This window comes from Sus scrofa, chromosome 18 (genome assembly GCF_054392235.1).
Source record: "Sus scrofa isolate SSC_HxYL_T2T_F1_AM1 chromosome 18, Sscrofa_HxYL_maternal_Yorkshire_Landrace_v2.0, whole genome shotgun sequence".
Classification (NCBI taxonomy): Eukaryota; Metazoa; Chordata; class Mammalia; order Artiodactyla; family Suidae; genus Sus; species Sus scrofa.
This window is the reverse complement of record NC_139400.1, coordinates 55,211,560-55,236,147: the sequence shown is the minus strand read 5'-3', so window position 1 is coordinate 55,236,147 and position 24,588 is coordinate 55,211,560. Positions and strand designations below refer to the sequence as shown.

General features: G+C 45.3%; 1 long non-coding RNA gene across 2 annotated transcripts in view; it reads left to right on the top strand.

Annotated features, from left to right (window-relative positions):
* LOC110257554 (uncharacterized) overlaps positions 1-20,589 on the top strand; it is an 86,526-nt gene extending 65,937 nt beyond the window's left edge. Inside the window, exons 9-16 of one of the 2 annotated variants that reach the window (XR_014834120.1) lie at positions 2,721-2,890; positions 4,267-4,510; positions 5,976-6,166; positions 8,698-8,723; positions 12,738-12,859; positions 13,425-13,547; positions 19,116-19,214; positions 20,233-20,589. This is a non-coding gene — a long non-coding RNA (uncharacterized LOC110257554). Of the gene's footprint in view, positions 1-2,720; positions 2,891-4,266; positions 4,511-5,975; positions 6,167-8,697; positions 8,724-12,491; positions 12,860-13,424; positions 13,548-19,115; positions 19,215-20,232 lie in introns of both variants that reach the window. The other variant, XR_014834121.1, reaches the window with a different exon arrangement.
* Positions 20,590-24,588: the final 3,999 nt, after the last annotated feature.

Genomic DNA, 24,588 nt, shown 5'->3' with positions numbered 1-24,588 from the left:
CAGATCCAAACTCTTATCTGTTCCTCATAACCCTATTAAAGACACTTCCACTCCCCATGCCTAGGGTTGCTGCATGCTCGGGAATTTCCAGTTCAACCCCAGTGTTGAATCCCTCTTCCATCATTCTTGTGAATTCTCTCGTATTTGTCACACTACTCCAATTCGTGATTCTGAAAATATGGTCCATACTCCTTTTTACTCCCATTCCAAAAGAGGCCAGAGTAATTTCCCCATATCCTACATACAAAAAAAGGGGGGGAGTTCCCATGGTGGCTCAGTGGTTAACGAATCCAACTAGGAACCATGAGGTTGTGGGTTCGATCCCTGGCCTCGCTCAGTGGGTTAAGGATCCGGTGTTGCCGTGAGCTGTGGTGTAGGTTACAGACGCGGCTCGGATCCCGTGTTGCTGTGGCTCCTGGGAACCTCTATATGCCGCGGGAGTGGCCCAAGAAATGGCAAAAAGACATAAAAGGGGGGGGATATTTAAAGGGTAGATTTGCAGAACTTCCTCACAATTCCCTACTATTCCTTAGAAGGGATGTTGAAAAGCCCACTTTGTGAACTAGCTGGTCAGAAGATCAAACCAAGAAACCAGAGGACCTAATTTACTGAGCTGTGAACGGGAGCAGGACAAGTTACTTGCTGCTTTTCCGTTAACCAACAGACAGAGTCGGACTGAGTAAAGAAGCCTGGTCCCTTGCTGGTGGTTCCTCTGTAAGCGATGGAATCTCACACCACCTCACTCTTCTTCCCCATCAGATGGAGCCAACCAGGTGTTATGAGACATAACTGCTGTTTGTAGAGAACCTCAGCATCGTAGATGAAAGGTTCAGAGCTGGGTAAAGCTTGTCCAAGACGAGCTAACGCTTTGATTACTGGAGCCCAAGGAAGAAAAATACACCCCATGTCATCTGAAAATTATCCTGCCTGCCGGGAGAAGCAAGGTTTCACTTTACAGAGGACTTGTGGGGATCTTTTCTTCTCATTTAAATAGTGTTTGCAATCCTTGAATTTCACTCCAGGTCTGAGATTCGAGGAAGTCCTCAAACACAGAAGAAAATCCAACTCATTAGAACTGCAGGGCATTCAAATCATTCCTTCCACAGAGCCAAGCACAGAGTATGTGCTCAGTAAGTACGTGCAACACGGACCAATAAATTATTTACTCACATCTGTCCCATGTCCATGAAACAGGTCCCAAGAACCAAGGTGGCATAACAGCTTCAAGTCACGAAAAGATGAAGAATCCCAAGAAATTACATGATTATTTTGAGCTGTAGAAAAATGTTCATGCTCCATTAAGACGAATTTAGAGAGCCGCACACGTATTCCTGCAGGCTGAAGACTCAGCATGCAAGCAACAGCAAGCTGATACATGGTTCAGATTATTTATATTATTTGCATCTAGAGAGTCTCTAAGTAATGTAACAGATGTTTCAACAAATGCATCAAAACTCACACCTCCTCGTGTGTGCAAACCTGAGGAGCCTACCCTTTTTATACCAACAGCACCACCACTGCTGAAAGCACTTCAAAATTCCTGTTTAGAAACTTTCTGCAGAACCCAAGACCTAGTCTTTTTATACCTGTTAACATGGCAAATCTTCATATTTGGAAGGTAAATTTGATTCTTTAAGGCAGGTAAAAGGCATTAGGAACAGATGGATGACTGAATAGTCTGTAAGTCAAAAGGGGAGTGTGATTATGATGTAATAACACTTTAATTTTCTAACATAGCTGACAAACTGGCCCTAAAAGCAGATCCCAAGAAGCAGGTCCAGAAACGGTTTTTGAGGATGGACTCAATCAATCACTTGCTCACTCAGAGAGGAGACAAAGCCAGAACCAAGAACCCATCATAAGCGTCATTATACCAAATACCCATGTGTTAGGATTTGTCATTGACCAGGGGCTTCGTCATCACAGACCCTCCTTCTCCCCTAACGACTGCCCCTGTCCCAGGTCTCAGTTCAGGTCCATGATGTGTACAGCTTCAAAAAGCATCTGCAAAATACAATACTGATATCATTTTTGTAATGTTCTACAGTTCATAAAATATATTTTTATAATAATAATGAAAATATATCAGTAGTCCTCAATTTTGGTAAGTGTCTCTAGCAGTTAAGTGAGTATCCCCAAATCCATAAGGGCCTCAAGATAAAATATGCGATTTAGTGGTAAAAGTGCCAACTCTGTATCAGGAACAGGGACATGATTTCTCAACGGGGTGACTTTGGCCATTGGCCTAAGTGAAACTTCCTTATCCTATACAAAGGCTACAACCAGTAGAACAAAATGGGAAAATGCAAAGTTAAAAAACTATAAGAAATATAACATTCTAATTCCATATTAGGTATCTTTGTTATTATCTTCAGAGTAATCATTTCTTTTTTTTTTTTTTTGTCTTTTTTTGTCTTTTGTCTTTTGTTGTTGTTGTTGCTATCTCTTGGGCCGCTTCCGTGGTATATGGAGGTTCCCAGGCTAGGGGTTGAATCCGAGCTGTAGCCACCGGCCCACGCCAGAGGCACAGCAACGCGGGATCCGAGCCGCGTCTGCAACCTTCACCACAGCTCACGGCAACGCCGGATCGTTAACCCACTGAGCAAGGGCAGGGACCGAACCCGCAACCTCATGGTTCCTAGTCGGATTCGTTAACCACTGCGCCACGATGGGAACTCCGGAGTAATCATTTCTTAACATTTCTTATCCTTTTCACTTAGAAATAACCATTGCATCAAATAGCTACAACCTATAAGACACCGGTAAGCGACCTGAAGGACTTCTAGGCCACCAGCGCTCCACTAGGCCGATTTTGGAAACTCTCGGAGGTGGAGGATTTAGGCAGATGGCTGGTGGCACCAGGTACACACGGGAACGTCTATGGCACTGGGTTAGTATTGCCTTGCAGAGACAAGTCATTCCCCAGAGGGTGTCAAAATACATACCAAAGATCAAGATAATAGCGCTCTCTGGTCTATAGCTGTTTGCATGTAGAATGTAAATAGCGCCCATTCCTTTTCCAAGAGTGATAGGACATAAGCAGCTCCTAGTGTGACTCACGATCCCAGTCTGCTTGGAACTGTCCTGGTTTTAGCACTTGAAGCCTGATATCCCAAGAACTCCCTCAATCCCAGGCAAACTAGAGCAAATCATTGATCACAGGATGCAGATGCTCCCCTGAGTCCGTAGGGTATGTTCCAGGTGCTCACTGGAGAATGGAAAACAGATGACCTGGTGACATTGTCCACCAGGTCATCTTGTCTGTTTGGCTGGTGCTCACCTCCAAGAACTAATCTTCTCAAGCTTGTGACCTAGCAGGTTAAGAGAAGAAAATGAAGGCAAGTTCTAGACTCCAACCTCAGTGAAATGCCTGGGCCATACCACGCTGCCTCCCAGGGCCTGGAACGAAGGAGCTTGCAGATCAGTGTTCTCAAACGCCGGATAATAGTTTGCTTTTCATGGGTCATGAAGTCAATTTATTAGATTACAAACGGCACTTTTTAATTAATGGAAGAAAATAGAACAAAACAAGTAGAAAATATTAGAGTATGTTGCACGTGGTAAGGAAGTACTCTTTAGAAAACATGTTGCAATTACATGTATATATCCACATGTGTTTGGTCTCAATGGCAAATTTATTGCTGGGTGTGGGTTGCTGGCAAACATTTAAAGTCAACAGATTAGATCATCTCCACGTTTCCTGCTGGCTCTAGAATTTTAGCAGTCCTCCAGAAGTCATTTTTGTAGATGGTTTTTCTCTTTTATTATTGTGGAAGATCCTAGAACAAAATTTATTGTTTCCCTATTTATAGCACCCAGCACGGAGCCTTACAGTTACTTCATTCCCAATAAATATTCCTCATACTCCAAGACACCCGCAAGAACACACTCCAGGAGTTCCTGTTGTGGTGCAGTGGAAACAAATCCAACGAGTACCCATGAGGATGCAGGTTCGATCCCTGGCCTCACTCAGTGGGTCGGGGGATCCAGCGTTGCCATGAGCCGTGGTGTAGGTTGCAGACGCAGCTCGAATTCTGCATTGCTACGGCTGTGGTATAGGCTGGCAGCTGTAGCTCTGATTTGACCCCTGGCCTGGGAACTCCATATGCCATGGGGGTGGCCCTAAAATAAACAAACAAACAAAAGAACATACTCCAACGTGATTGTTGGTGCCATCTTTCAGCACCAACAAAAGCAAAAGTCCCAGGGCTGGGTCATTGTCCGAGTCAGCAGGAAAACAGCCTCTTGAATATCATTGCCTTGCAGCTTGAGAGAATTCCGAGAGCTCAGCAAATGCCACAACCATGCTGGCAGCAGCCTCTGCAGATGCAAACTTTGACACTGAGATGCAATCCTGGTCTTGGGAACAATCTGGCTCAGTTTCTAGAGAGATGAGCATCCTAATAAAGGAAAAAAGAGGAAATAAAAAGAGGAGCAGATACATTCTAGAATTAAAAACAGGCACACACTACACATCAGCAATGACTTCTAGAAGCATGAAACATGATAAGTACTGCCTGCAAATTGCTAAGGAACAGAACAAATATAATTTTATGGATTTTCACTTTGCAATAGCAGGATATAGAAAGCATGAAAGTTAGCATTTTTTTTTTTTTTTTTTTTTTTTTTTTGGCCATGCCCATGTAGTGTGGAAGTTCCCAGGCCAAGGACGAACCTGCATCATGGCAGCAACCCAAGCCATTGCAGTGACAATGCTGGATCCTTAACCCATTGCACAACAAGGGAACTCTGAAAGTTAGCAGGTTTTATATCGGAAACTCTAATTAGGGAACTTTTGTTTTCTAGTCCCTCCCCGTCAGGGGTGGGGGAACCTGTACCAGAATTTTTATGTAATCAGGGCTTCATGTAAAAAGCATTCTAAAAGAAAAACATAATTTCCTTTAAAATCACATTTCCTCCCTCAGATAACTCTAATTTTAGTTTAAAAGATGCAAATGGAGAAGGTCCAGTCTTTTATTTTATTTATTTATTTTTTTTGTCTTTTTTTGCTATTTCTTGGGCCGCTCCTGTGGCATATGGAGGTTCCCAGGCTAGGGGTCGAATCGGAGCCATAGCCACCGGCCTACACCAGAGCCACAGCAACGCGGGATCCGAGCCGCGTCTGCGACCTACACCACAGCTCATGGCAACGCTGGATCCCTAACCCACTAAGCAAGGGCAGGGACCGAACCCACAACCTCATGGTTCCTAGTCGGATTCGTTAACCACTGCGCCATGACGGGAACTCCGAATGTCTGGTCTTTTAAAAAAAAACAAGGAAGTGATATTTCTTTTCCAAAATGTAAGAATGGATCAGAAATTAAAACTTTTTTTTTTTTGTCTTTTATCTTTTTAGGGGCACATGTGCGGCATATGGAGGTTCCCAGGGTGGGGGTCAAATTGGAGCTGTAGCCGCCAGCCTACACCACAGCCACAGCAACACCGGATCCCCGACCCACTGAGTGAGGCCAGGAATCAAACCTGCAACCTCATCGTTCCTAGTTGGATTCGTTTCCATTGCACCACGATGGAAACTCTGAAAAAACTTATTTTATACTGAAGTCTAAACATAGGCTGTATCAAGGACATGGCTGGTCATGGGATAGGCTAGTCCCCAAAATGAGGTGCTCTGAGATGCTGGGGCCATACCCCACACTCCCCCCACACCCCCACACCCCACGCCACACACAGGTGAGGCCCATCCAAGTAAGAGCAATAAAGTAATAGGGAGTAATTAAAGTAATGCTGAGCGGGGTTGGGGGTTGTCCAGGCAGGTGGGAGAGACCCGTGTAGACATGGCTGGGATGCACCGGCTCAGGGAGACAGTGTTAGGACTTGCGGTCCTGTCCACAGCAAGGCATGTGAAAAGGACACACATGCAGCCAGATCTCGGGGGAGGTGGAACTGCCACAGCTGAAAAGTGGCCCCTCTTTTTTTCTACCCTGTGTCCTTTTTCTTATGTCCCTCAAATCTAGGTATGAATTAAACACGGTCTGTGATGACACTAGACTCCAAACTCCTCAATTCCTAAGAAGAGAACCAGTTTGTCTCTCCCAGGAACACACACCTGCAGTCTGCCCAGGGCGGTTATTTTTGAGTCACTCTCCAGTTGGCTGTGGCTGACCTGGGCACAGAGCCCATACAGCTGCAGCCGGGCTCGGGGCAGGTAAGTTCCCCAAACCTGAGTGACCCCTACAGCTTCAGGAAGTTCGATCTCAGAGGAACAAAGGGACAAATACAGCATGGATTTGGGCACGAGGGAACAATGCAGGGAGCCAGCAAGTAAAACTAGGACACAAGAGGGAGGCTTAATTACAGGAAAAAGCAGTCGGCGAGGGTGGGGCACACAGAGAGGGCAGGACTGGGAATACCACTGGACAGTCACCTCTTGCGGAAACCCAGCCCCAGAGCCCTGCAGAGGGTAGCAAATCAGTAAAGATTGTCTGGCTGTTTAATTATCTCAGCAGCTTATTTCGCTAAGCCAGGTCTGCCTCTGCCTTTAAGGAGGCAGCCTCCTGCATCCGAATCACGTGGGGAGCGTGTTTAAAACACAGATACCAGGCTCCAAAAGAGCCAGAAGGAATCCTGAGCTCTTGGTTTGGGCCCGGGACTCTGCCACCCTGTGGGCTGCTCTGCTGTGGATGTGAGCCAATCTTGATCTACTGAGAGACGGTTGCATCCTGGATTCCGTTTGTCGGGCACTTCAAGTTCAAATGAATTCTTCTCTGGTTGAACAAAATGACCCATCTTCATATAAAGGCACCTGGCATGGATGGTCCACTGTTTAGGGAGATTGATCCATGGCAGAGGTTATCTCGCTCCCTGCCCGCACCCTGAACCGGTTTACCCAGACTCTGTCTTGCACACGGGCCCCAGGTGCAGGGCTGGCAGTCCCAGTTTCTGCCATAATCCCAACCGCAGGCTCTCAGCCCCACCCTCCATCTCTGTGGCTGGTAATTAGGTCCTCGTTTCCAGACCTGACATCTTGGGCCCAACCAGCCCTGTTCCTAATTGTTCCCTGAACGTGCCTGGAGCCAGAGCCGGAAGTGAGCGCTGTGGCTCTGCCAACCTCCAAGTCCCAGCACCCTGGGCTCACCCTGTGGGTCCAGACCACAGGAATGGAAGTGGCCTTCATTTCCCCTTACTAGTTTCTTTTCCTCATTCAGATGCAAATATTTATTGAGCAACCCCTGTATACCAGGCACTGAGTAACCAAAGAGAGAGAGTCCTTGGAATCTCAAGAGTCTCCAATTCTCTAAAACAGTAGTGGTTGGGATTGTTTTTTTCAATTTTCTGTTTTTCATTTTGATGATAATCTTTTTTTAAGAAATTAATAGCCTGCCATATGATTTAGTGTATATTATTTATATTTGTGAATACATTCTTGTCACGTGAACAATGAAGGATCCGACATAATTTGAATCAGTAGTAGCGTGCCAAGTGTTTTGATGTGCAAACTGAAAGCCGCCTTGTAGTAGCCAGAACCACGTTCTCATTCTGTTCTTCGGTTCTATTTTGCACTCTGCTGGCTGGCAGAAGTTCGTTTATTGTGACTGTAGCAGAGAGTGAACAACGGAGGACTTTTCCGTTCCTCCCGGTGGCAGTAATGCATCGAGACACTCACTCAATGCCCATTTCCAGGATGTGGCAGTGCTAACCTTACTTGTGAATGAACGAGACAGTTCCACAGAGGTAGCAAGTGGCATTTCATTAGAATTGGCCCTCCAGGAATGCTTAAGGGTAGAAGTTTAATTAACTATGAGGTCTAATTCTACATGAGCAGATAAGGCCAGGGCATCCTCTGCTTTAGCAGTGAACCCCAAGGCCAAAGCAAATGGAGACCTGGACTTGAGACCACATCCTCCCTTTATAAACCCACCCCAACCGACTCGTTTCAGAACAACCGATTGTTAAATCAAACGACCGTGGCTTATGAATCATACTGATTTTGCAGATTCTTGGGCTTCATTCAGACGTGGACTCTGTTTTTATGATAACGGGCCAAGGGATAGCTAGTACCTGCGGAGAGCTTACTGCCTGCCAGGCCCTGAGCTAAGCTCTTTCCATTGATTCGTTCATTTAATCCTCACCAGAACCCAGATAGGTGCTATTAGGTGCATTTCCCAGCAAGTTAGCTGAGGCGCAGCAACAGTAACTTCCTAAGGTTACATACCAAGGAGGTGGTGGCTCTAGGATGGGAACTAAAGTGGCCCTGGCCCCAGAGCCTGTGTGCTGAACTGCAGCACTGTACTGTTTTATAATTTTACTGTTATGTGTGTATGATGGGACTGGCACAGCATGGTATATACTGTCGACTCTTGAACAACACAGGGGTTGGGGCACCGACCCCCTGCGGAGTTGACAATCCACTTAAAACTGTGCAGTCGGCCCTCCACAGATTCAACCAGCCTCCCATCGCATAGAACGGAGGTAGGTGTTTATGGAGAAGAGCCACATAGTGGACCCGTGCAGTCCACACCCGCGTTGTTCAGCGGTCATCCATACGTATTCCAGGATGCGACAGTGCTAACCTTACATGTGGAAACAGGAATACGGAATTATATAAACACTACGTGCAGAAGTTTACATAGCTTTGTATTTTTACATACTTGGTAATTACAATAACCACCATTTAATCCAATATTCAGCTTGGATTTATTGAGGCATAACTGACATACAATATTATATTGCTTTCAGGTGGAGAACATACGGATTCGTTACATGTATGTAATGTATGCATATTGCATATATTGTGAAATGGTCACCACAATGTCTAGTGAACACAGAATTTCTTTCCTGATTTAAAAAAAACAATGTTCTGGAGTTCCCATCATGGTTCAGTGGAAATGAATCTGACTAGTATCCGTAAGGACACAGGTTCGATTCCTGGCCTCACTCAGTGGGTTAAGGATCCAGTGTTGCAGTGAGCTGTGGTGTAGATTGCAGACAAAGCACGGATCTGGCGTTGCTGTGCTTGTGGTGTAGGCCAGTGGCTACAGTTCCGATTGGACCCCTAGCCTGGGAACCTCCATATGCTGTGGGTTTGGCCCTAAAAAGACAACAACAACAAGTTCTCTGGTCGATTCAAGTGAAAGAAATTCTGGTTTAGTGGTTTCTGCTCAGGGTAGCTGGCCCCCTGCCTAAATCCCAGTGGTGACTTTGCAAGAGGAAGGGGCTCTGATACCCGCTTAGCTCTGCAAGGCTTCCTGTTCTTCCCGCCCCCCTCTCCTCACCCACCAGCCCCAGCGCCACTCCTGGGAGGTCCCGCTATGCACAGACCCTTGAACGCATTCATTTCTCCTGACTCTTAAACATTCCCAGTGCTTAGACTCCTGTGAAGGATTCTGCTGTTAGGTCAGATCTGCCGGTACAGATGGAAGCTGGAGTCACGGATGACTTTACAGTCTTTGAACTCAGTATATTGCTGAGCCCAGCCCACCTCTGCCCCACACTCACGATCTGCAGTCCAGATGCTTCTCCTCTGGCTCAGTCGAAGCTTCAACAGTATATGTCACTTTAGTCCCAAAGTCCCCAGGTCACCAGGGTATTATTACAGAAGTGAATTACACTATTAAAACTGCATCTCAAGGAAGTCGGGAAGATTCAGCAAGAAATGCTTCTGTTCTGCCCGAGGGCCCACGAATAACCATGCTCCCTCTTTGCAATCACAGAAGATGTGACGTATAGTTACAAGTTAATGAAACTGGAGTTCCTGTCGTGGCACAGAGGAATTGAATCCGACTAGGAACCATGAGGTTGCAGGTTCGATCCCTGGCCTCGATCAGTAGGTTAAGGATCCCGTGTTGCCGTGAGCTGTGGTGTAGCCTGCAGACTCTACTTGGATCTGGTGTTGCTGTGGCTGTGGTGTAGGCCGGTGGCTACAGCTCCCATTAGACCCCTGGCCTGGGAACCTCCATATGCTGTGGATGCGGCCCTCAAAAGACAAAAGGCCAAAAAAAAAAAAAAGTTAATGAAACTGATTTTTGCATATGACCTGGGACTGATGGAATTACGGAGCTGAGAGGGTCCTCAGAGTGAGATCATTCGGTTACAAGTTATATACTTGTTTACAAATGTAAGAACTTTTACTAGCAGCCATGGATTCAAGTTTAAGAATTGAAGCTTGGTGATCTCGATGCACTTGGATAGAGTCCTGTCCCTTGTCCAATCCCCAACTTCCTGCGTGATGAGAACTGGGCACAGTAACAGCCAAGTGCCTTCCCAGCCCCTGGGCCCCGGGTCCCTGTGATGGTCCAATGGCCCACCTTCCTGATGGTGGCACAAGAGGTAGCTCCCCAGCAGGCTGGTTTGGAAGTGTACTCCAGAAGCAATTCCTGCAGCCTGGAGCCTGCCGCTTTAGCCTTGCATTGATTTTTATGTTCCTATTTCCATGCATCAAATTCCATTTCTGCTTCAAATGCTCAGAGTGCTTCTTGTTTCCCAACAAGCGCTCTGCCTCAGACATTTGCACTGATTCATGTAACATTAACAGTGCTGTGAGAGAAGTTCTATTATCCCCTGTTTACCACCCGAGGAAACTGAGGCATAAGGAGGCTCATTAACTTCGCAAGCGCCAGAGCCGGGTTTTTGACCCCATCGAGCTCCACAGCCCACGCTCCAGAGGCTGCACTGTCTGCCTCCTCCACGTGCTACTTTAAGTAGCAGGAATTAATGGTGCCTCACTGGACTTAGACTTAATTTCCTGACCTGATGTTATTGCACTCATGATTCAAATTCCCAGAAGAGTCTGATCGGCTCAGTTGGGTTACAGATCCCGCCTCCCACCACCCTTAATTGACAGTTCTATCAAGACTGTGGCGGGGTGGGGGGAGTAGGGTAGTTCCCCCAGAAGAGAAGCTGGCGGCCTTTTCCCGAAGACAGGGGGAAAGAAGCTGGTCACGCCAGAACCACAGGTGTCCACTGCAAGTGCCAAAATGACCTGACTCTGGCCATTATCCAAAATTATGGGAAAATGGACAAATGAAAAATGTCCAGGCAATAAGGGAAAACCTGCCTTTGTTCCAGTCCTTAAAGAGTCCCCCATAGGGACCTTGAAGACTGCTCATGACATGTGAAAACTTTTGGAAAATATCATAGGCGTTGCCTCAAAGCTGCGAGGGAAGGAAGCCAGACATTCTGGAAGGCGCGATGGAAGGGAGAAGACACAAGGCAGGTGACGCTTGGGTACAGCCGTCAGTCTGCCTCACACTCCCATGCACATCGGCGAGGATTTCACGGGGGCCCTGATTGAAGACCTCCAGAGCTTGGTGGGGACACTTCACCCACTGGCATGGCAACTAGCTGGGGACATCCTCGCACTAGAATTGAAAAGGATTTCAAGGTGCCCTGAAGCAGCCCGCTTGACAGGTGATGCTTCCATTTGCGATTCAGAACGGAATTGAGAATTCTATCTGGAAAAATGTTTCCTATCAAAAAGCTCTTCATGACTCCCCAAGATGTCAGAGTAAGGCCCACTCAGCTGGAATAAGCACTCACCGCAGAGGCTTAGGGACTTGCAGAAAATTCCAGAAGCTGGAGCTCCATCCTAAAACTGGGACTAGGCTGAGGGGAGAGAGGGGCCCACCTCACATGCAAAAACAAAACAACAACCAAAAAACACAAAAATAAAAACCTCTACATGACAAGATTGACCCATAATGAGTTATGTTTCATATTGCTTATCTTTCAGCTCTCAGCTTCTAGCATTTAAACCTTTAACATGAGCAAAATGTTTTTCTTTTAAAATAACTTTTCTTTTTTTTCTTTTTTGGCTGCACAAGGCAAATGGAAGTTCCTGGGCCAGCAATGGAGTCCAAGCCGCAGCTGCAACCTGTGCCACAGCTGCAGCAATGCCAGATCCTTAACCCACTGCACCAGGCCAGAGATCAAACCTGCACAGCCTCAGAGACAACGCTGGATTCTTAACCCACTGTGCACAGCAGGAACTCCCTAAAGTAACTTTACTCAGTACTCTTTTGTTATTTTTTTTTTTTCATTGAAAAGGGAAAAAATTGCATGTGGTTTTTTTAGAAAATTGAAATTTTCTAAAAATTATCTCAGGTCCCCAGACATGTATCCTTCATCAAGAAACAGATATTTCTAGTAATTCTTTCCATGTCCCTCCAGAATTTTCCTTTGTATATACATGCTTATTGATATGTGCCTGCCCCCTTTTCTTCGTCACGGATGAGGACACACTCTATGTTGTGCTTGCTGTTTTTACTTGACTTCAGATCGCAGACTGATCCATCTTGGCATGTAGAATCTACTTCATTATTTTTTAAAGAGCTGAATCGTTTTCCACTATATGAAATGTTATCATTTATTTAACCATTTCCCTATCGAGAGACATTTTCACAGTTTCTAGATTTTTGTTTTTGTTGTGTATAAGTAATATTTCACCATAACATTTTTTGATAGATTCAGGCCAACCAGAAGTCTTAGATTTCCTGAGCAACTGAGAAATCTTTTTTTTTTTTTTCGCTTTTTAGGGCCACATATGCAGCACATGGAAGTTCTCAGACTGGGGGGGGGGGGGTATCGGAGCTGTGGCTCTCAGCCTATGCCACAGCCACAGCAATGCAGGATCCAAGCCACGTCTGCGACCTACACCACAGCTCATGGCAATGCCAGATCCTTAATGCACTGAGCCACCAGGGAACTCCAGAAAGTTCTACATTTAATGCCAATCACATTTTAATGTTAAAATTACCCAAGACCAAACTCTATCGAACCAGTCCCAAACCCTAGTCCATCCAGAGGATCCTGGCTGCTGCTGCCCCTGCATCACTGAGGAGCATCTTTATATGGAGAAAGGTTCCAGCCACACCCCTAGAAATGCTGCTGTACTGAGTCTGAGGTGAGATCTGGGAATCTGTATTTTTAAGATATTCCCCACGATAATTCTGATGGGCAGCCAGGCTTGGCAAACACAGGCATAAATTATTCAGTTACACCCAGATTATTGTGACCCATATAACAGTCTAATAAATTTGGATGTGACCCTTTGGGGGAAAAAACGTCCCAGGAAAAATTGCTATCATAAACGAATTAAATTAATCCTCAAGAGTGAGTAAATTAATCCCGGTAAACACATTACAGTCACTGCATTAAGTAAAAATTTTGCCTGCCTAATCAATAATGAAATAAGCAGAGAGAGGACATTTTAAAGCCTGCAGGAGATATTATAATTCAAACACTAGCCCAGATCTGATAAATATTTTATTGACAATCAATTTTATTTCATTCTACTTGAGAAATGAGTTAGGGCCTATGTTTCTGTTTTGGCAACATCAGGTTTTTTTAGTCTAATTGGACGCATACAGGGGTTACTTAAACTAATGTGAATTTCACCCTCAAAATGAGTCTTAGCAACCTCAACTCAAAACACCAGGTCTCCTTATCGCTCCTCCTCTTCCGGCTAGAGGTCACGTGGTCTTCCGTCTTGGGCTCCCACCTGCAGTTCTGCGAGCCTCTTGAGGAGTGAAAGTCCTGGGAAGCGTCCCCACCCTCCAGAGAGGGCCACGTCTGGTGGCTCTTGGGTCCAGGTAGGAGGGGGTTCTGGTCCGTCTTATATCCTTCTGCAGAGAATCTTGTAAAACCCGCGGGTTCTTTTCATTCATCAGCGTATCAAGACCACCACAAAACTCTCTGCTGACAGTAGGTGATTTTATGAGAACACATCCACATGGGGTGGATGGGTTTCATGGGGTTTTTTTTTCCCCCATCTTTTTTTTTTTTTGGTCTTTTTGCTATTTTTGGGGGCCACTCCCGTGGCATATGGAGGTTCCCAGGCTAGGGGTCTAATCGGAGCTGTGGCCACCAGCCTATGCCAGGGCCACAGCAACGCGGGATCCGAGTAGGTTGAGCTCAGGGCAATGCCGGATCGTTAACCCACTGAGCAGGGGCAGGGATCAAACCCGCAACCTCATGGTTCCTAGTCGGATTCGTTAACCGCTGCGCCACGACGGGAACTCCTTTTTCCCCCATCTTAAACTGAGTAAGATGTTTTGTAAAGGATAAAATCAAGCCAGCCTAGAAAGCCTGGGTTTGACAAACTTACGGAGCGAGTCAAGCAAACAAGGGATGTAGACTGAAAATAAGGTGTTTGGGGGTCTCAAAGTGTCTGGACAGGGCAACAACTTCACGTGAAAATGTACTGAAGAAACTGGAGTCGTACAGAGAAATGGATTTTAGAGTTAAAGCCGAGGTGGTTTTGTTTGTTTGTTTGTTTTTCTAAAAGAAACAGCAACTTTAAAACACCGTTTCCCCCTGTTCCCTGCCCACTTCTCTGCGGGCTGCTCACAGTGGGTTTCTCACCTGGCGTCAAGATGTGGTGAGAAGCTCCATGCGTCCAGTTGGCATTCCGCAGCCGGCCTCTAGAGGGAGCGCTGCGTGAAAGACCTTCGGCTGCCCGGGAGGACAAGAAACGGGAGTTGGGGATCAAAGATCAAGCTTCCAGAAACCCGAGGTTAAGCCCTGAAAGCGGCTTTGGGAGAGAGTAGACCCCAGAAGAGAGAAAACTAAAGTACAGGAAATTGGAAAGTTGTGTCCTTTATTTCAAGACAAAAAAAGACACCTGCGCAGTGTGTGTCCGGCCACTGCCCGCAGCCTAACCCCTCGGAACGGTGATGGCAGTCAGTGCAGACTGTCCACTGCTAGCTGAGAGCCCCGTTGCTGGAAAAGAATGCCCTTCCTTTTGGGGGGTAGGAAGAGAAGTGTCACTAAGCAGCCTCTGTCTGGGAGTGGAGTCACGGGGTGGGGTGGGGGGCGGGGGGGGGGGTGGAGTACACCGACAGCCTCTGCGGATCCATCCACCAACAACCAGGAAGGAAGGGGTTGGGACTGAGGGCTGCAACCCTCTGATCAGCACGTTTGCACACAAGAGGAGAGGGGAAAGCAGCCGCCAGTGCGAACTACTGAGAATATTTCTGTGTTGATAATACACAGGAATACATGATCGAATAAACTGGACACAAAGAACACTTGATTCTTTGAGCACTCTAAGAGACCTCATGTGAGAATTATACGGAGATTACGTGAAAATTCAGGGTGTTGGCTCTTTATTATGGAAGAAAAGTTGCTTAAAATTGGTCAAGGGAGGAATTCCTGTCAGGGCTTAGTGGTTAACGAATCCGACCAGGAACCATGAGGTTGTGGGTTCGGTCCCTGCCCTTGCTCAGTGGGTTAACGATCCGGCGTTGCCGAGAGCTGTGGTGTAGGTTGCAGACACAGCTCGGATCCCACCTTGCTGTGGTGTAGGCCAGTGGCTACAGCTCTGATTCGACCCCTAGCCTGGGAACCTCCATATGCCTCGGGGGCGGCCCAAAGAAATAGCAAAGACAAAAAAAAAACAACAGAGTCCTGGGTCCAGGGAAAACATACTGAGCCTTGGGGATGGCCAGGGAGTCTAAATCATTTTTTATAGCCGGAAAAGTTTGTTAGAAGTGTTTTTATTCAGTTATTAAATGTTTATCAATTGTGTCACAAGTAGAGCCACTACTTCTTGATTCTCTCCCTTCTGTCTTTTTTTTTAATTGAAGTATAGTTGATTAATAATATTGCAGTTGTTTCAGGTGTACAGGACCTTATATTCCATAAGAGGTTATTACAAGATACTGATATTTCCTTGTGCTGTACAGTAAATCCTTGTTGTTTATTTATTTTCTGTAGAGTAGTTTGTGTCTGTGATCCCCAGACTCCTCATTTGTCCTTCCCCCTCCCTCCCCTTTGGTGACCACAAGTTTGTTTCTGTGTCTGTGAGTCTATTTCTATTTGGGGGGTTTTGTTTTTGTTTTTTGTTTTTTTGTTTTTTTTTTTTTTTTGTCTTTTCAGGGCCACACCTAAGGCACATGGAGGTTCCCAGGCTAGGGGTCTAATCAGAGCTACAGCTGCCAGCCTACACCACAGCCACAGCAACTCTGGATCTGAGCCATGTCTTCAACCTACACCACAGCTCACGGCAACGCCAAATCCCCAACCCACTGAGCAAGGCCAGGGATCGAACCTGCAACTTCATGGTTCCTAGTCCACTGCGCCACAACAGGAACTCCTCTAATTCTGTTTCGTATATATAGATTCATTTGTATTTATTTTTTAGATTCCACATATAAGTGGTATCATATAGTATTTTTCTCTGTCTTGACTTAGTGTGATAACTCTAGGTCCATCCATGCTGCTGCAAATGGCATTATTTCATTCTTTTCTATGGTGAGTAATATTCTATTGTGTGTGTATCTGTATATACATATGGTATTATTCTATGCTTTTTTTTTTAACCAATTGACTGTTGATGGACACTTGAATTGTTTTCAGAGTTCCCATCATGGCTCAGCAGGTGTAGAATCTGACATAGTGTCCAAGAGGATATGGGTTCGATCCCTGGCCTCACTCAGCAGGTTAAGGATCCAGCTTTGCCACAAGCTATTACCGTAGGTTGCAGATATGGCTCAGACCTGGCGTTTCTATGGCTTTGGTGTAGGCCAGCAGCTGCAGCTCCGATTCAACCCTAGCCTGGAAATTTCCATATGCCGCAAGTGTGGCCGTTAAAAAAAAAAAAAGGACACTTGGGTTGTTTCCATGTTTTGGTTATTGTAAAGAGTGCTGCTATGAACACTGGGGTGTATGTATCTTTTCAAGTGAGAGTTTTTTTCATTTTTTTCCAATATATACCCAGGAATAGGACTGCTGGATCCTATGGTTGCTCTATTTTTAGTTTTTTAAGGAACATCCATACTGTTTTCCATAGTGTCTGCATCAATTTACATCTCCAGTAATAATATATGAGGGTTCCCTTTTCTCCATCTCCTCTCCAGCATTTATTATTTGTAGACTTTTTTTTTTTTTTTTTTTTTTTGTCTTTTTAGCCTTTTCTAGGGCCGCCCCCGCAGCACATGGAGGTTCCCAGGCTAGGGGTCTAGTCAGAGCTGTAGCTGCTGGCCTACGCCAGAGCCATAGCAACGCGGGATCTGAGCCACGTCTGCAACCTATACCACAGCTCACGGCAACACCAGATCCTCAACCCACTGAGCGAGGCCAGGGATCGAACCCGTAACTTCATGGGTCCTAGTCGTATTCATTAACCACTGAGCCACAATGGGAACTCCTATTTGTAGACTTTTTGATGATAACCTTTCTGACTGGTGTGAGGTGATATCTCATTGTGGTTTTGATGTGTATTTCTCTGATGATTAGCACTTTGAGCATCTTTTCATGTATCTGTTGGCCCTTCAGATGTCTTCTTTGGGAAAATGTCTATGTAGGTCTTCTGCCTATTTTTTAATTGGGTTGTTTGTTTTCGATATTGAGTTATATGAGCTGTTTATATAGTTTGGATATTTACACCTTGTGGGTCACATCGTTTGCAAACCTTTTCTCCCATTCTATAGCTTGTCTTTTCTTTTGGGGATGGTTTCCTTTGCTGTGCAAAAGCTTTCAACTTTGATTAGTCTCCATTTGTTTTTGTTTTGGTTTGGGTTTTTTTGCTTTTATTTCTTTTGCCTTTTACTGCTACGATTTATGTCAGAGAATGTTTTGCCTATATTCTCTTCCAGGAGTTTTATCATGTCTTGACTTATATTTAGGTCTTGAAACCATTTGGAGTTTATTCTGGTATGTGGTATGAGGGAATGTTCTCATTTCACTGATTTACGTGTGGTTGTTCTTTTTCCCAGCACCACTTGCTGAGGGGACTGTCTTTTTCCCATTGTATGTTCTTGCCTCCTCTGTTGTAGATTAAATGACCATATGAATGTGGTTTATTTGGGGCTCTCAATCCTGTTGCATTCATCTAAATGTCTGTTTTTGTGCCAGCACCACGCTAATAACTGTAGCCTTGTAGTATTGTCTGAAGTCTGGGAGGGTTATGCCTCCAGCCGTGTTCTTCTTCCTCAGGATTGCCTTGGTAATTCCATATAAATTTTAGGATTAATTGTTCTAGTTCTGTGAAAAATGTCATGGGAATTTGATAGGGATCGCATGAAATCTGTACATTGCTTTGGGTAGTATGTCTATCTTAACAATTCTTGCAATCCAAGGACATGGGATATCTTTCCATTTCTTTGAATCATCTTAAATTTTCTTGATCAGTGTTTTATAATTTTCAGCATATAGGTCTTTTACCCCCTTGGTTAAGTTTATTCCTAAGCATTTTTTTTAATGTGATTTTAAACAGGATTGGTTTTTCTTGTTTCACGTCCTCTTTCTGATATTGCTGGTGTAAAGAGACACAACAGATTTCTGTACATTAATCTTGTATCATTCTACATTGCTGAATTTATTTATTATAATAGTTTTTACGTGGAGACTTTAGTGTTCTCTGTATAGAATATCATGCCATCTGCAAATAGGGACAGTTTTATCTCTTTCCTTCCAATTAGAATACCTTTTTTTTCTCTTCTCTTATTGCTGTGGCTAGGACTTCCAATACTATGTCAAATAGAAATGATAAGAGTGGGCATCTCTGGAAGTTCCCATCGTGGCTTAGCTGTAATGAACCCGATTAGTATCTATGAGGATGCATGTTCGATCCCTGGCCTTACTCGGTGGGTTAAGGATCTGGCATTGCTGTGAGCTGTGGTGTAAGTTACAGACGTGGCTTGGATCTGGTGTGGCTATGGCTGTGGTGTAGGCCAGGAACTTCCATATGCTGCAGGGGCAGCCCTAAAACCAAAAAAAAAAAACCAAAAAACAAAAAAAAAGAGTGGACATCTTTGTCTTGTTTCTGAATTTATTGGGAAGGCTTTCAGTCTTTCACCCTTGATTATTACGTTGGCTGTGTGTTTGTCATAAATGGCCTTTATTGTGTCGAGGTGTGTTCCCTCTATACCCACTTTGGTGAGTTTCTATCATAAATGGATATTGAATTTTGTCAAATGCTCTCTCTGTGTCTGTTGAGATGATCATATGGGTTTTGTTTTTCCTTTTGTTAATTTGTTGTGTCACATTGATTGATTTGCATATATTGAACCATCCTTGTGACTGTGGAATGAATCCCACTTGATCCTTGTACATGATCCTTTTTATGTATTGTTAGATTCAATTTGCTAATATTTTGTTGAGGATTTTTGCATCTATATTCATCAGTGATATTAGTTTGTAATTTTCTTATCTTGTAGTGTCTTTGGTTTTGGTATCAGGGTGACAGTGGCCTCGTAGAATGAGTTCGAGAGTGTTCCTTCCTCTTCAATTTTTGGAAGCGTTTGGAAAAGACAGAGGTAAGTTCCTCTTTGTATATTTGGTAGAATTTCCCAGTGAAGCCGTCCAATCCTGGACTTCTGTTTGCTGGGAGGTTTTTAATTACAGAGCCTGTACGGGATGTGAGGTGAGGCCTCCTCTCTTCTCTGTGGTCATTGCCACCCTGTCAGGAGTGGGGTCTGCCCCTAGTTGTCAGAGTAGAAGCCTCGAGGATTGTGTTCGATCACGCTTCCATGACCTTGAGTGCGAGGCCTGCCCCAGAGAAAGTGACAGATTGCTAAAGCAAGTGAGGACCTCTGTGCTGCCTGTGTCGGCTGCAGTTCTGCTCAGAAAAAGCCCAAGGTCAGGTGTTCTCGTCGTGGCTCAGCAGTAACTAGTATCCATGAGGACGCAGGTTCAATCCCTGGCCTCGCTCAGTGGATTAAGGATCCTGCGTTGCTGTGAGCTGTGGTGTAGGTTGCAGACCCCCTCAGATCTGGCGTTGCTGTGGCTGTGGCTAGGCCTGCGACTACAGCTCCAATTCGACCCCTAGCCTGGGAATGTCCGTGCTGTGGGCATTGCCCTAAAAAAAGACCAAAAAAAAAAAAAATTATAACAAACAGCCCAAGGTCACATCCCTTTCTCTGTCCTGTTTGTCCCAGATCGAGTGCAAGGGCGTGGCCTGGAGCAGCCTGGGGCTGGGGGTCGGGGTGTTGTGGCTGCAGGAATTGAGGGGGCTGTGCCGCCGCCGGAGACTGGCTGCCTCTTCTCCCAGGACCTGTGTCCCCCAGACCCAGCGCTAAGCTGCTCACTCGGTCACATCTACTCTGAAGGGCGAACAGTATTCACTCTCAGCTTGTAAAAATATTTCACCTACATCTTGGGAAATCTTTAATCATTTTACTTTCTTTTCTCTGAGCACTTCTTTTTTTAACCTTTGAACTTTGGAGTTCCAAACTAAGGTGAGTGAGGCCCAAGTACTTTTTTGACCACCACTAACATCCAAAGGACGTCAGTATTGTCCAACTCATCTTTGCCATTTTCACCATTTATTTTCAGCCCACTGTTACCAAGGAACTGGTCCGTGGATTGAGACTAGTTTTCCACACTGACCAAAGATCTGGGTTCACCGAGCTGCTGGATGGGTTTGGGGGCCCCAAGCAGTCACTCAGCTTCTTCGCTTGCCTGTCCCCTGGGAAAGATGGGCAAGAGAAAGCCCTCAAAGCTCTGGGCAGTGAAGGGAGCCCAGACCCTTGCCCCCGACCTTAAGAAAAACTCTTACATCTCATGCCTCTTCCTCCTGAGTTCAGTCTGCCCGGAATGGCCGTCCCTGCCTGCTCTGCCAGTGAGCTCCTCTCCCTCCTTCAGGTCCCAGCTCGGACGTGTGTAGTGATAATTAAAAACAATCATCATAAATCAGGTTCCCCTCTTCTGTGCTGTCCTAGCTTTGCTGCAGTTTCCCTTTCCAGCACTCATCAAAGTCTGTAATGACGGGTTTGCGTGACTATCTTATAAGCATCTCCGTATCCCAGTTGACTACCAGCTACATGAGGAAAGAGACCACTTGCTTTGCTCATGCTTGTATTTCTAGCCTGTTAGCATGTCTGGCACATCGTAGGTACTCCATTAATATTACTGGATGAAGTAATTAATAGGCTTACCGTTACTGAGTACTTCCACTGGGTCAGGCCCTGGGCTAAGTGCTCCTGACACATAGTTCTTTTCCTCTTTCCAGCAACCTTCCGAGGTAGGTAGTATCAAGACCCCGTGGAATAGATGAGGAAGCTGAGGCTCAGTGAGGTCTTAGGAGTGTATCAGGGTCACACAGCTACTCAGGAGGCACTGGGATTCAGCAGTAAGTCTGTCCACCTCTAGACCTCAGCTCTCAGCAACGACACCCATGCGCTTGCTCTTGGAAGTGGTCCCTCCCCCATTACCTTCTTGGACCCCCTCATTCTAGAATTAGGTGTTTCCTTCATTGGTTTTTCTCATCCCCTCAGCTATTCCTCCATGACCACACTAAGCATCTTGCACCGTCAGGATTTACACACGTGTCTGTGAGCAGCATGAGCACATGGACTTTATTCAGCCCGCAAGCCAGGCCACCTTGTCCCAGGTGCAGTGACAATACAGGACAGTGAGTGCCTGATTAACCCGCCTCCGTCTCTCTCACTACCTCATTGTCTCCTCCTGGTAAAGAAAACAGATGCCATTAATGCAGGCGGACAAATGAGCCAAGCGCACAAACAGCTCAGAGGCAGACCAGCCAAAAAGGGAAACCTGCCATTTGAGGTTGTGGCAATGGGAGAAGGATGGAGCCAGGATGCTCAGTTAGCCATGTGAAAAAAGAGAGAAGTTAGTCCCGTGTCATGCACCATACACAAAAATTGATTCTAGATGGATTAAAGATTTTCATGGGAAAAACAAAGCTTGCAAACATGTAAAATGAATAATTGCAATAGTAATCAGGGAAGTGAAAATTAAGACCATGAGAAAAGTTATCATTTTAGGAGTGGTGCCATAGGTTAAGGACTCAGCATTGTCTCTGCAGCGGCTTGGGTTGCTGCTGAGGCGCAGGTTTGATCTCCACCCTGGCATAATAGGTTAAGGATCTGTCATTGCCACAGCTGTGGTGTAGTTTGTAGCTACAGAATACCCACGAATTTTTGTATGCTGCGGGCGCAGCCAAAAAAAGGAAAAAAAATCATTTTAAAACCACTAACTTGGCCAAAATTAAGAAATCTGATAATACTCAGTGTTGGTAAAGATTTACATCACTAGAAACTCTTCATACACTGCTGGTAGGTATAATAATTAATTCATATACTTTTAGGAAAAATTTGGCAATATCTAAAATTATTATAATTATACTATAGAATATGCAGTTAAAAAAATGAACGAACAGGAGTTCCCTTTATGCCTCAGTGATAACGAACCTGACTAGTATCCACGAGGACTCAGGTTTGACCCCTGGCCCTGCTCAGTGGGTTAGGGAATCTGGTGTTACTGTGAGCTGTGGTCTAGGTTGCAGACACAGCTTGGATCTGGTATTTCTGTGGCTGTGGTATAGGCCGACGTCCATAGCTCCAATTCAACCCCTAGTCTAGGAACTTCCATGTGCTGCAGGTGTGGCCCTAAAAAAAGGCAAAAAAAAAAAAAAATGAATAGATACAGTTGCTGTGGAAAACAATACCACAGTTCCTCAAAAAATGGAATTACCATATGATCCAGCAATTCTACTTCTGGATATAAACCCAAAGAAATGAAAGCAGGGACTTGAGCAAATATTTTTACAGTCATGTTCATAGCAGCATTATTCACTAGAGCTGAAGGCAGAAGCAATCCAGAATCCGTCCGTAGACAGATGAATAAACAAAATGTGGTGTGGGCACACTATTCAGCTTTAAAAAAGAGTAAAATTCCAATCCATGCTAACAGCATGGATTAACTTTGAAAACAGTATTCTAAGTAAAACAAGCCAGTAACAAGAAGACTAATACTGTAAAATTCCACTTACATGAGGTACCTGAATAGTCAAATTCACAGAAACAGAAGTTAGACTAGGGAGTTCCCTTTGTGGCTCAGTGGCTAACAAACCCAACTGGTATCCATGAGGACGTGGGTTCGATCCCTGGCCTCACTCAGTGGGTTAAGGATCCAGTGTTGCCTGAGCTGTGGTGTAGGTTGCAGACATGGCTCAGATCCCGAGTTGCTGTGGCTGTGGTGTAGGCTGGAGGCTACAGCTCTGAGTCAACCCCTAGCCTGGGAACCTCCACATGCCACAGGTGTGGCCCTAAAAAGACAAAAGACAAAAAAAAAAAAATGTAGACTAGAGTTCCCCAGAGGCTGAGGGAAAAGGGACTTGGGGAGTTAGTGTTTGATGGATACAGGATTTCAGTTCGGGAGGATGAGAATGTTCTGGAGGTGGGTGGTGACGACGGTTCACAACCATGTGAATGTACTTAATGCCACAAAACTTATGCTTAAAAATAGTTAGAATGGTAAAGTTCACATTATGTGTATTTTACCACAATATTAAAAAAGAATGTGTGATGTATCTACTCTTCTTCCTGTCAACGGACAGTTGAGATATTTCCAGTGTTTCTTATTCATTTGTTTGCTTTTGTTACAATTGTAGACAGTCCTTTTTTTTTTTTTTTTTTTTTTTTTTTTTTTTTTTTTACATGTCTGCTGTGTATGTACAAGAAAGTCCATAGAGAATATACCTAAAAATTGATTGTCGGGTCAACTTTACTGTGCCAAATTGTTTTTCATAGTGGTTATTCTATTTTACATCATGCAAATAATAATTTTCAAAAGATGTTCAGAAAATGCTAAATTATAGCCAACGGGAGATAGGTGACTCTCTCAACTTACCCAACCATCTGGAAGTACACTGTCCGGAAAAGGGGCTCCGACCAGACCATACCTGCCATATTTCCTTCCTTTGCTGGGCATCCCTCTTAAGACCGCTGGCTAATTGATGCCCGCCAGCGGTGGACCTCCAGGATGGTAAGAGGTCTGGAATCTCTAAAAGGGAGGAAAGGCTGAATGAGATGGGATGCTGGTCTGGAAAATGCTCATGGGCTCTTTGGAGAGTCTAGTTTAGAAGCACAGCTGCTGCTCTTTGCTTGGCCGAAGCACTGTTCCCTTCTCCCTGGGACGTTCATTCTTGCTGATTAAGTGAGCCACCTCAGAAGGATCCAGATCCACAGAATTAGCCTGGAAAAGGCAAGTGAGAAGACCTAACTTCCCCTATTAGAAAACTTGTCTTATAGAAGTGGATTCAGGAGTTGCCGGCGTGGCGCAGTGGTTAACGAATCCAACGAGGAACCATAAGGTTGCGGGTTTGATCCTTGGCCTCGCTCAGTGGGTTAAGGATCTGGCGTTGCCCTGAGCTATGGTGTAGGTTGCAGATGTGGCTCGGATCCCACACTGCTGTGGCTCTGGCGTAGGCAGGAGGCTACAGCTCCGACTCAACCCCTAGCCTGGGAACCTCCATATGCCGCGGGAGCGGCCCCAGAAATGGCAAAAAGACCAAAAAAAAAAAAAAAAAAGTGGATTCATTCTGGGACATTCAGAGCACAGGCCCAGGGGTTAAAGGTCACAGGAAACGGAATAAGCTTAGATCTGGGCAAGGACCCACATGGTAGGTTGCCTGTGAGGTCCTGAGCAAGTTCAACCATCTAGACTGTCAACGATTCCAGGACTGGAGGCTGGGGAAGCTGGAAAAGAGGACATCTAAGGTCTTCTCCCACTCCGTGACAATTCACAGGCACCCCACCCCCAGGAACAGCGCTCAGTCTTAGAACCACTCAGTCAACGTTTATTTTGAGTTGGGTTTTCTAATTATTCCGGAACCCATGCTGATCTTACCATGAGCCATGGTAGCACTTGTAACATAAGCTGTGGTCC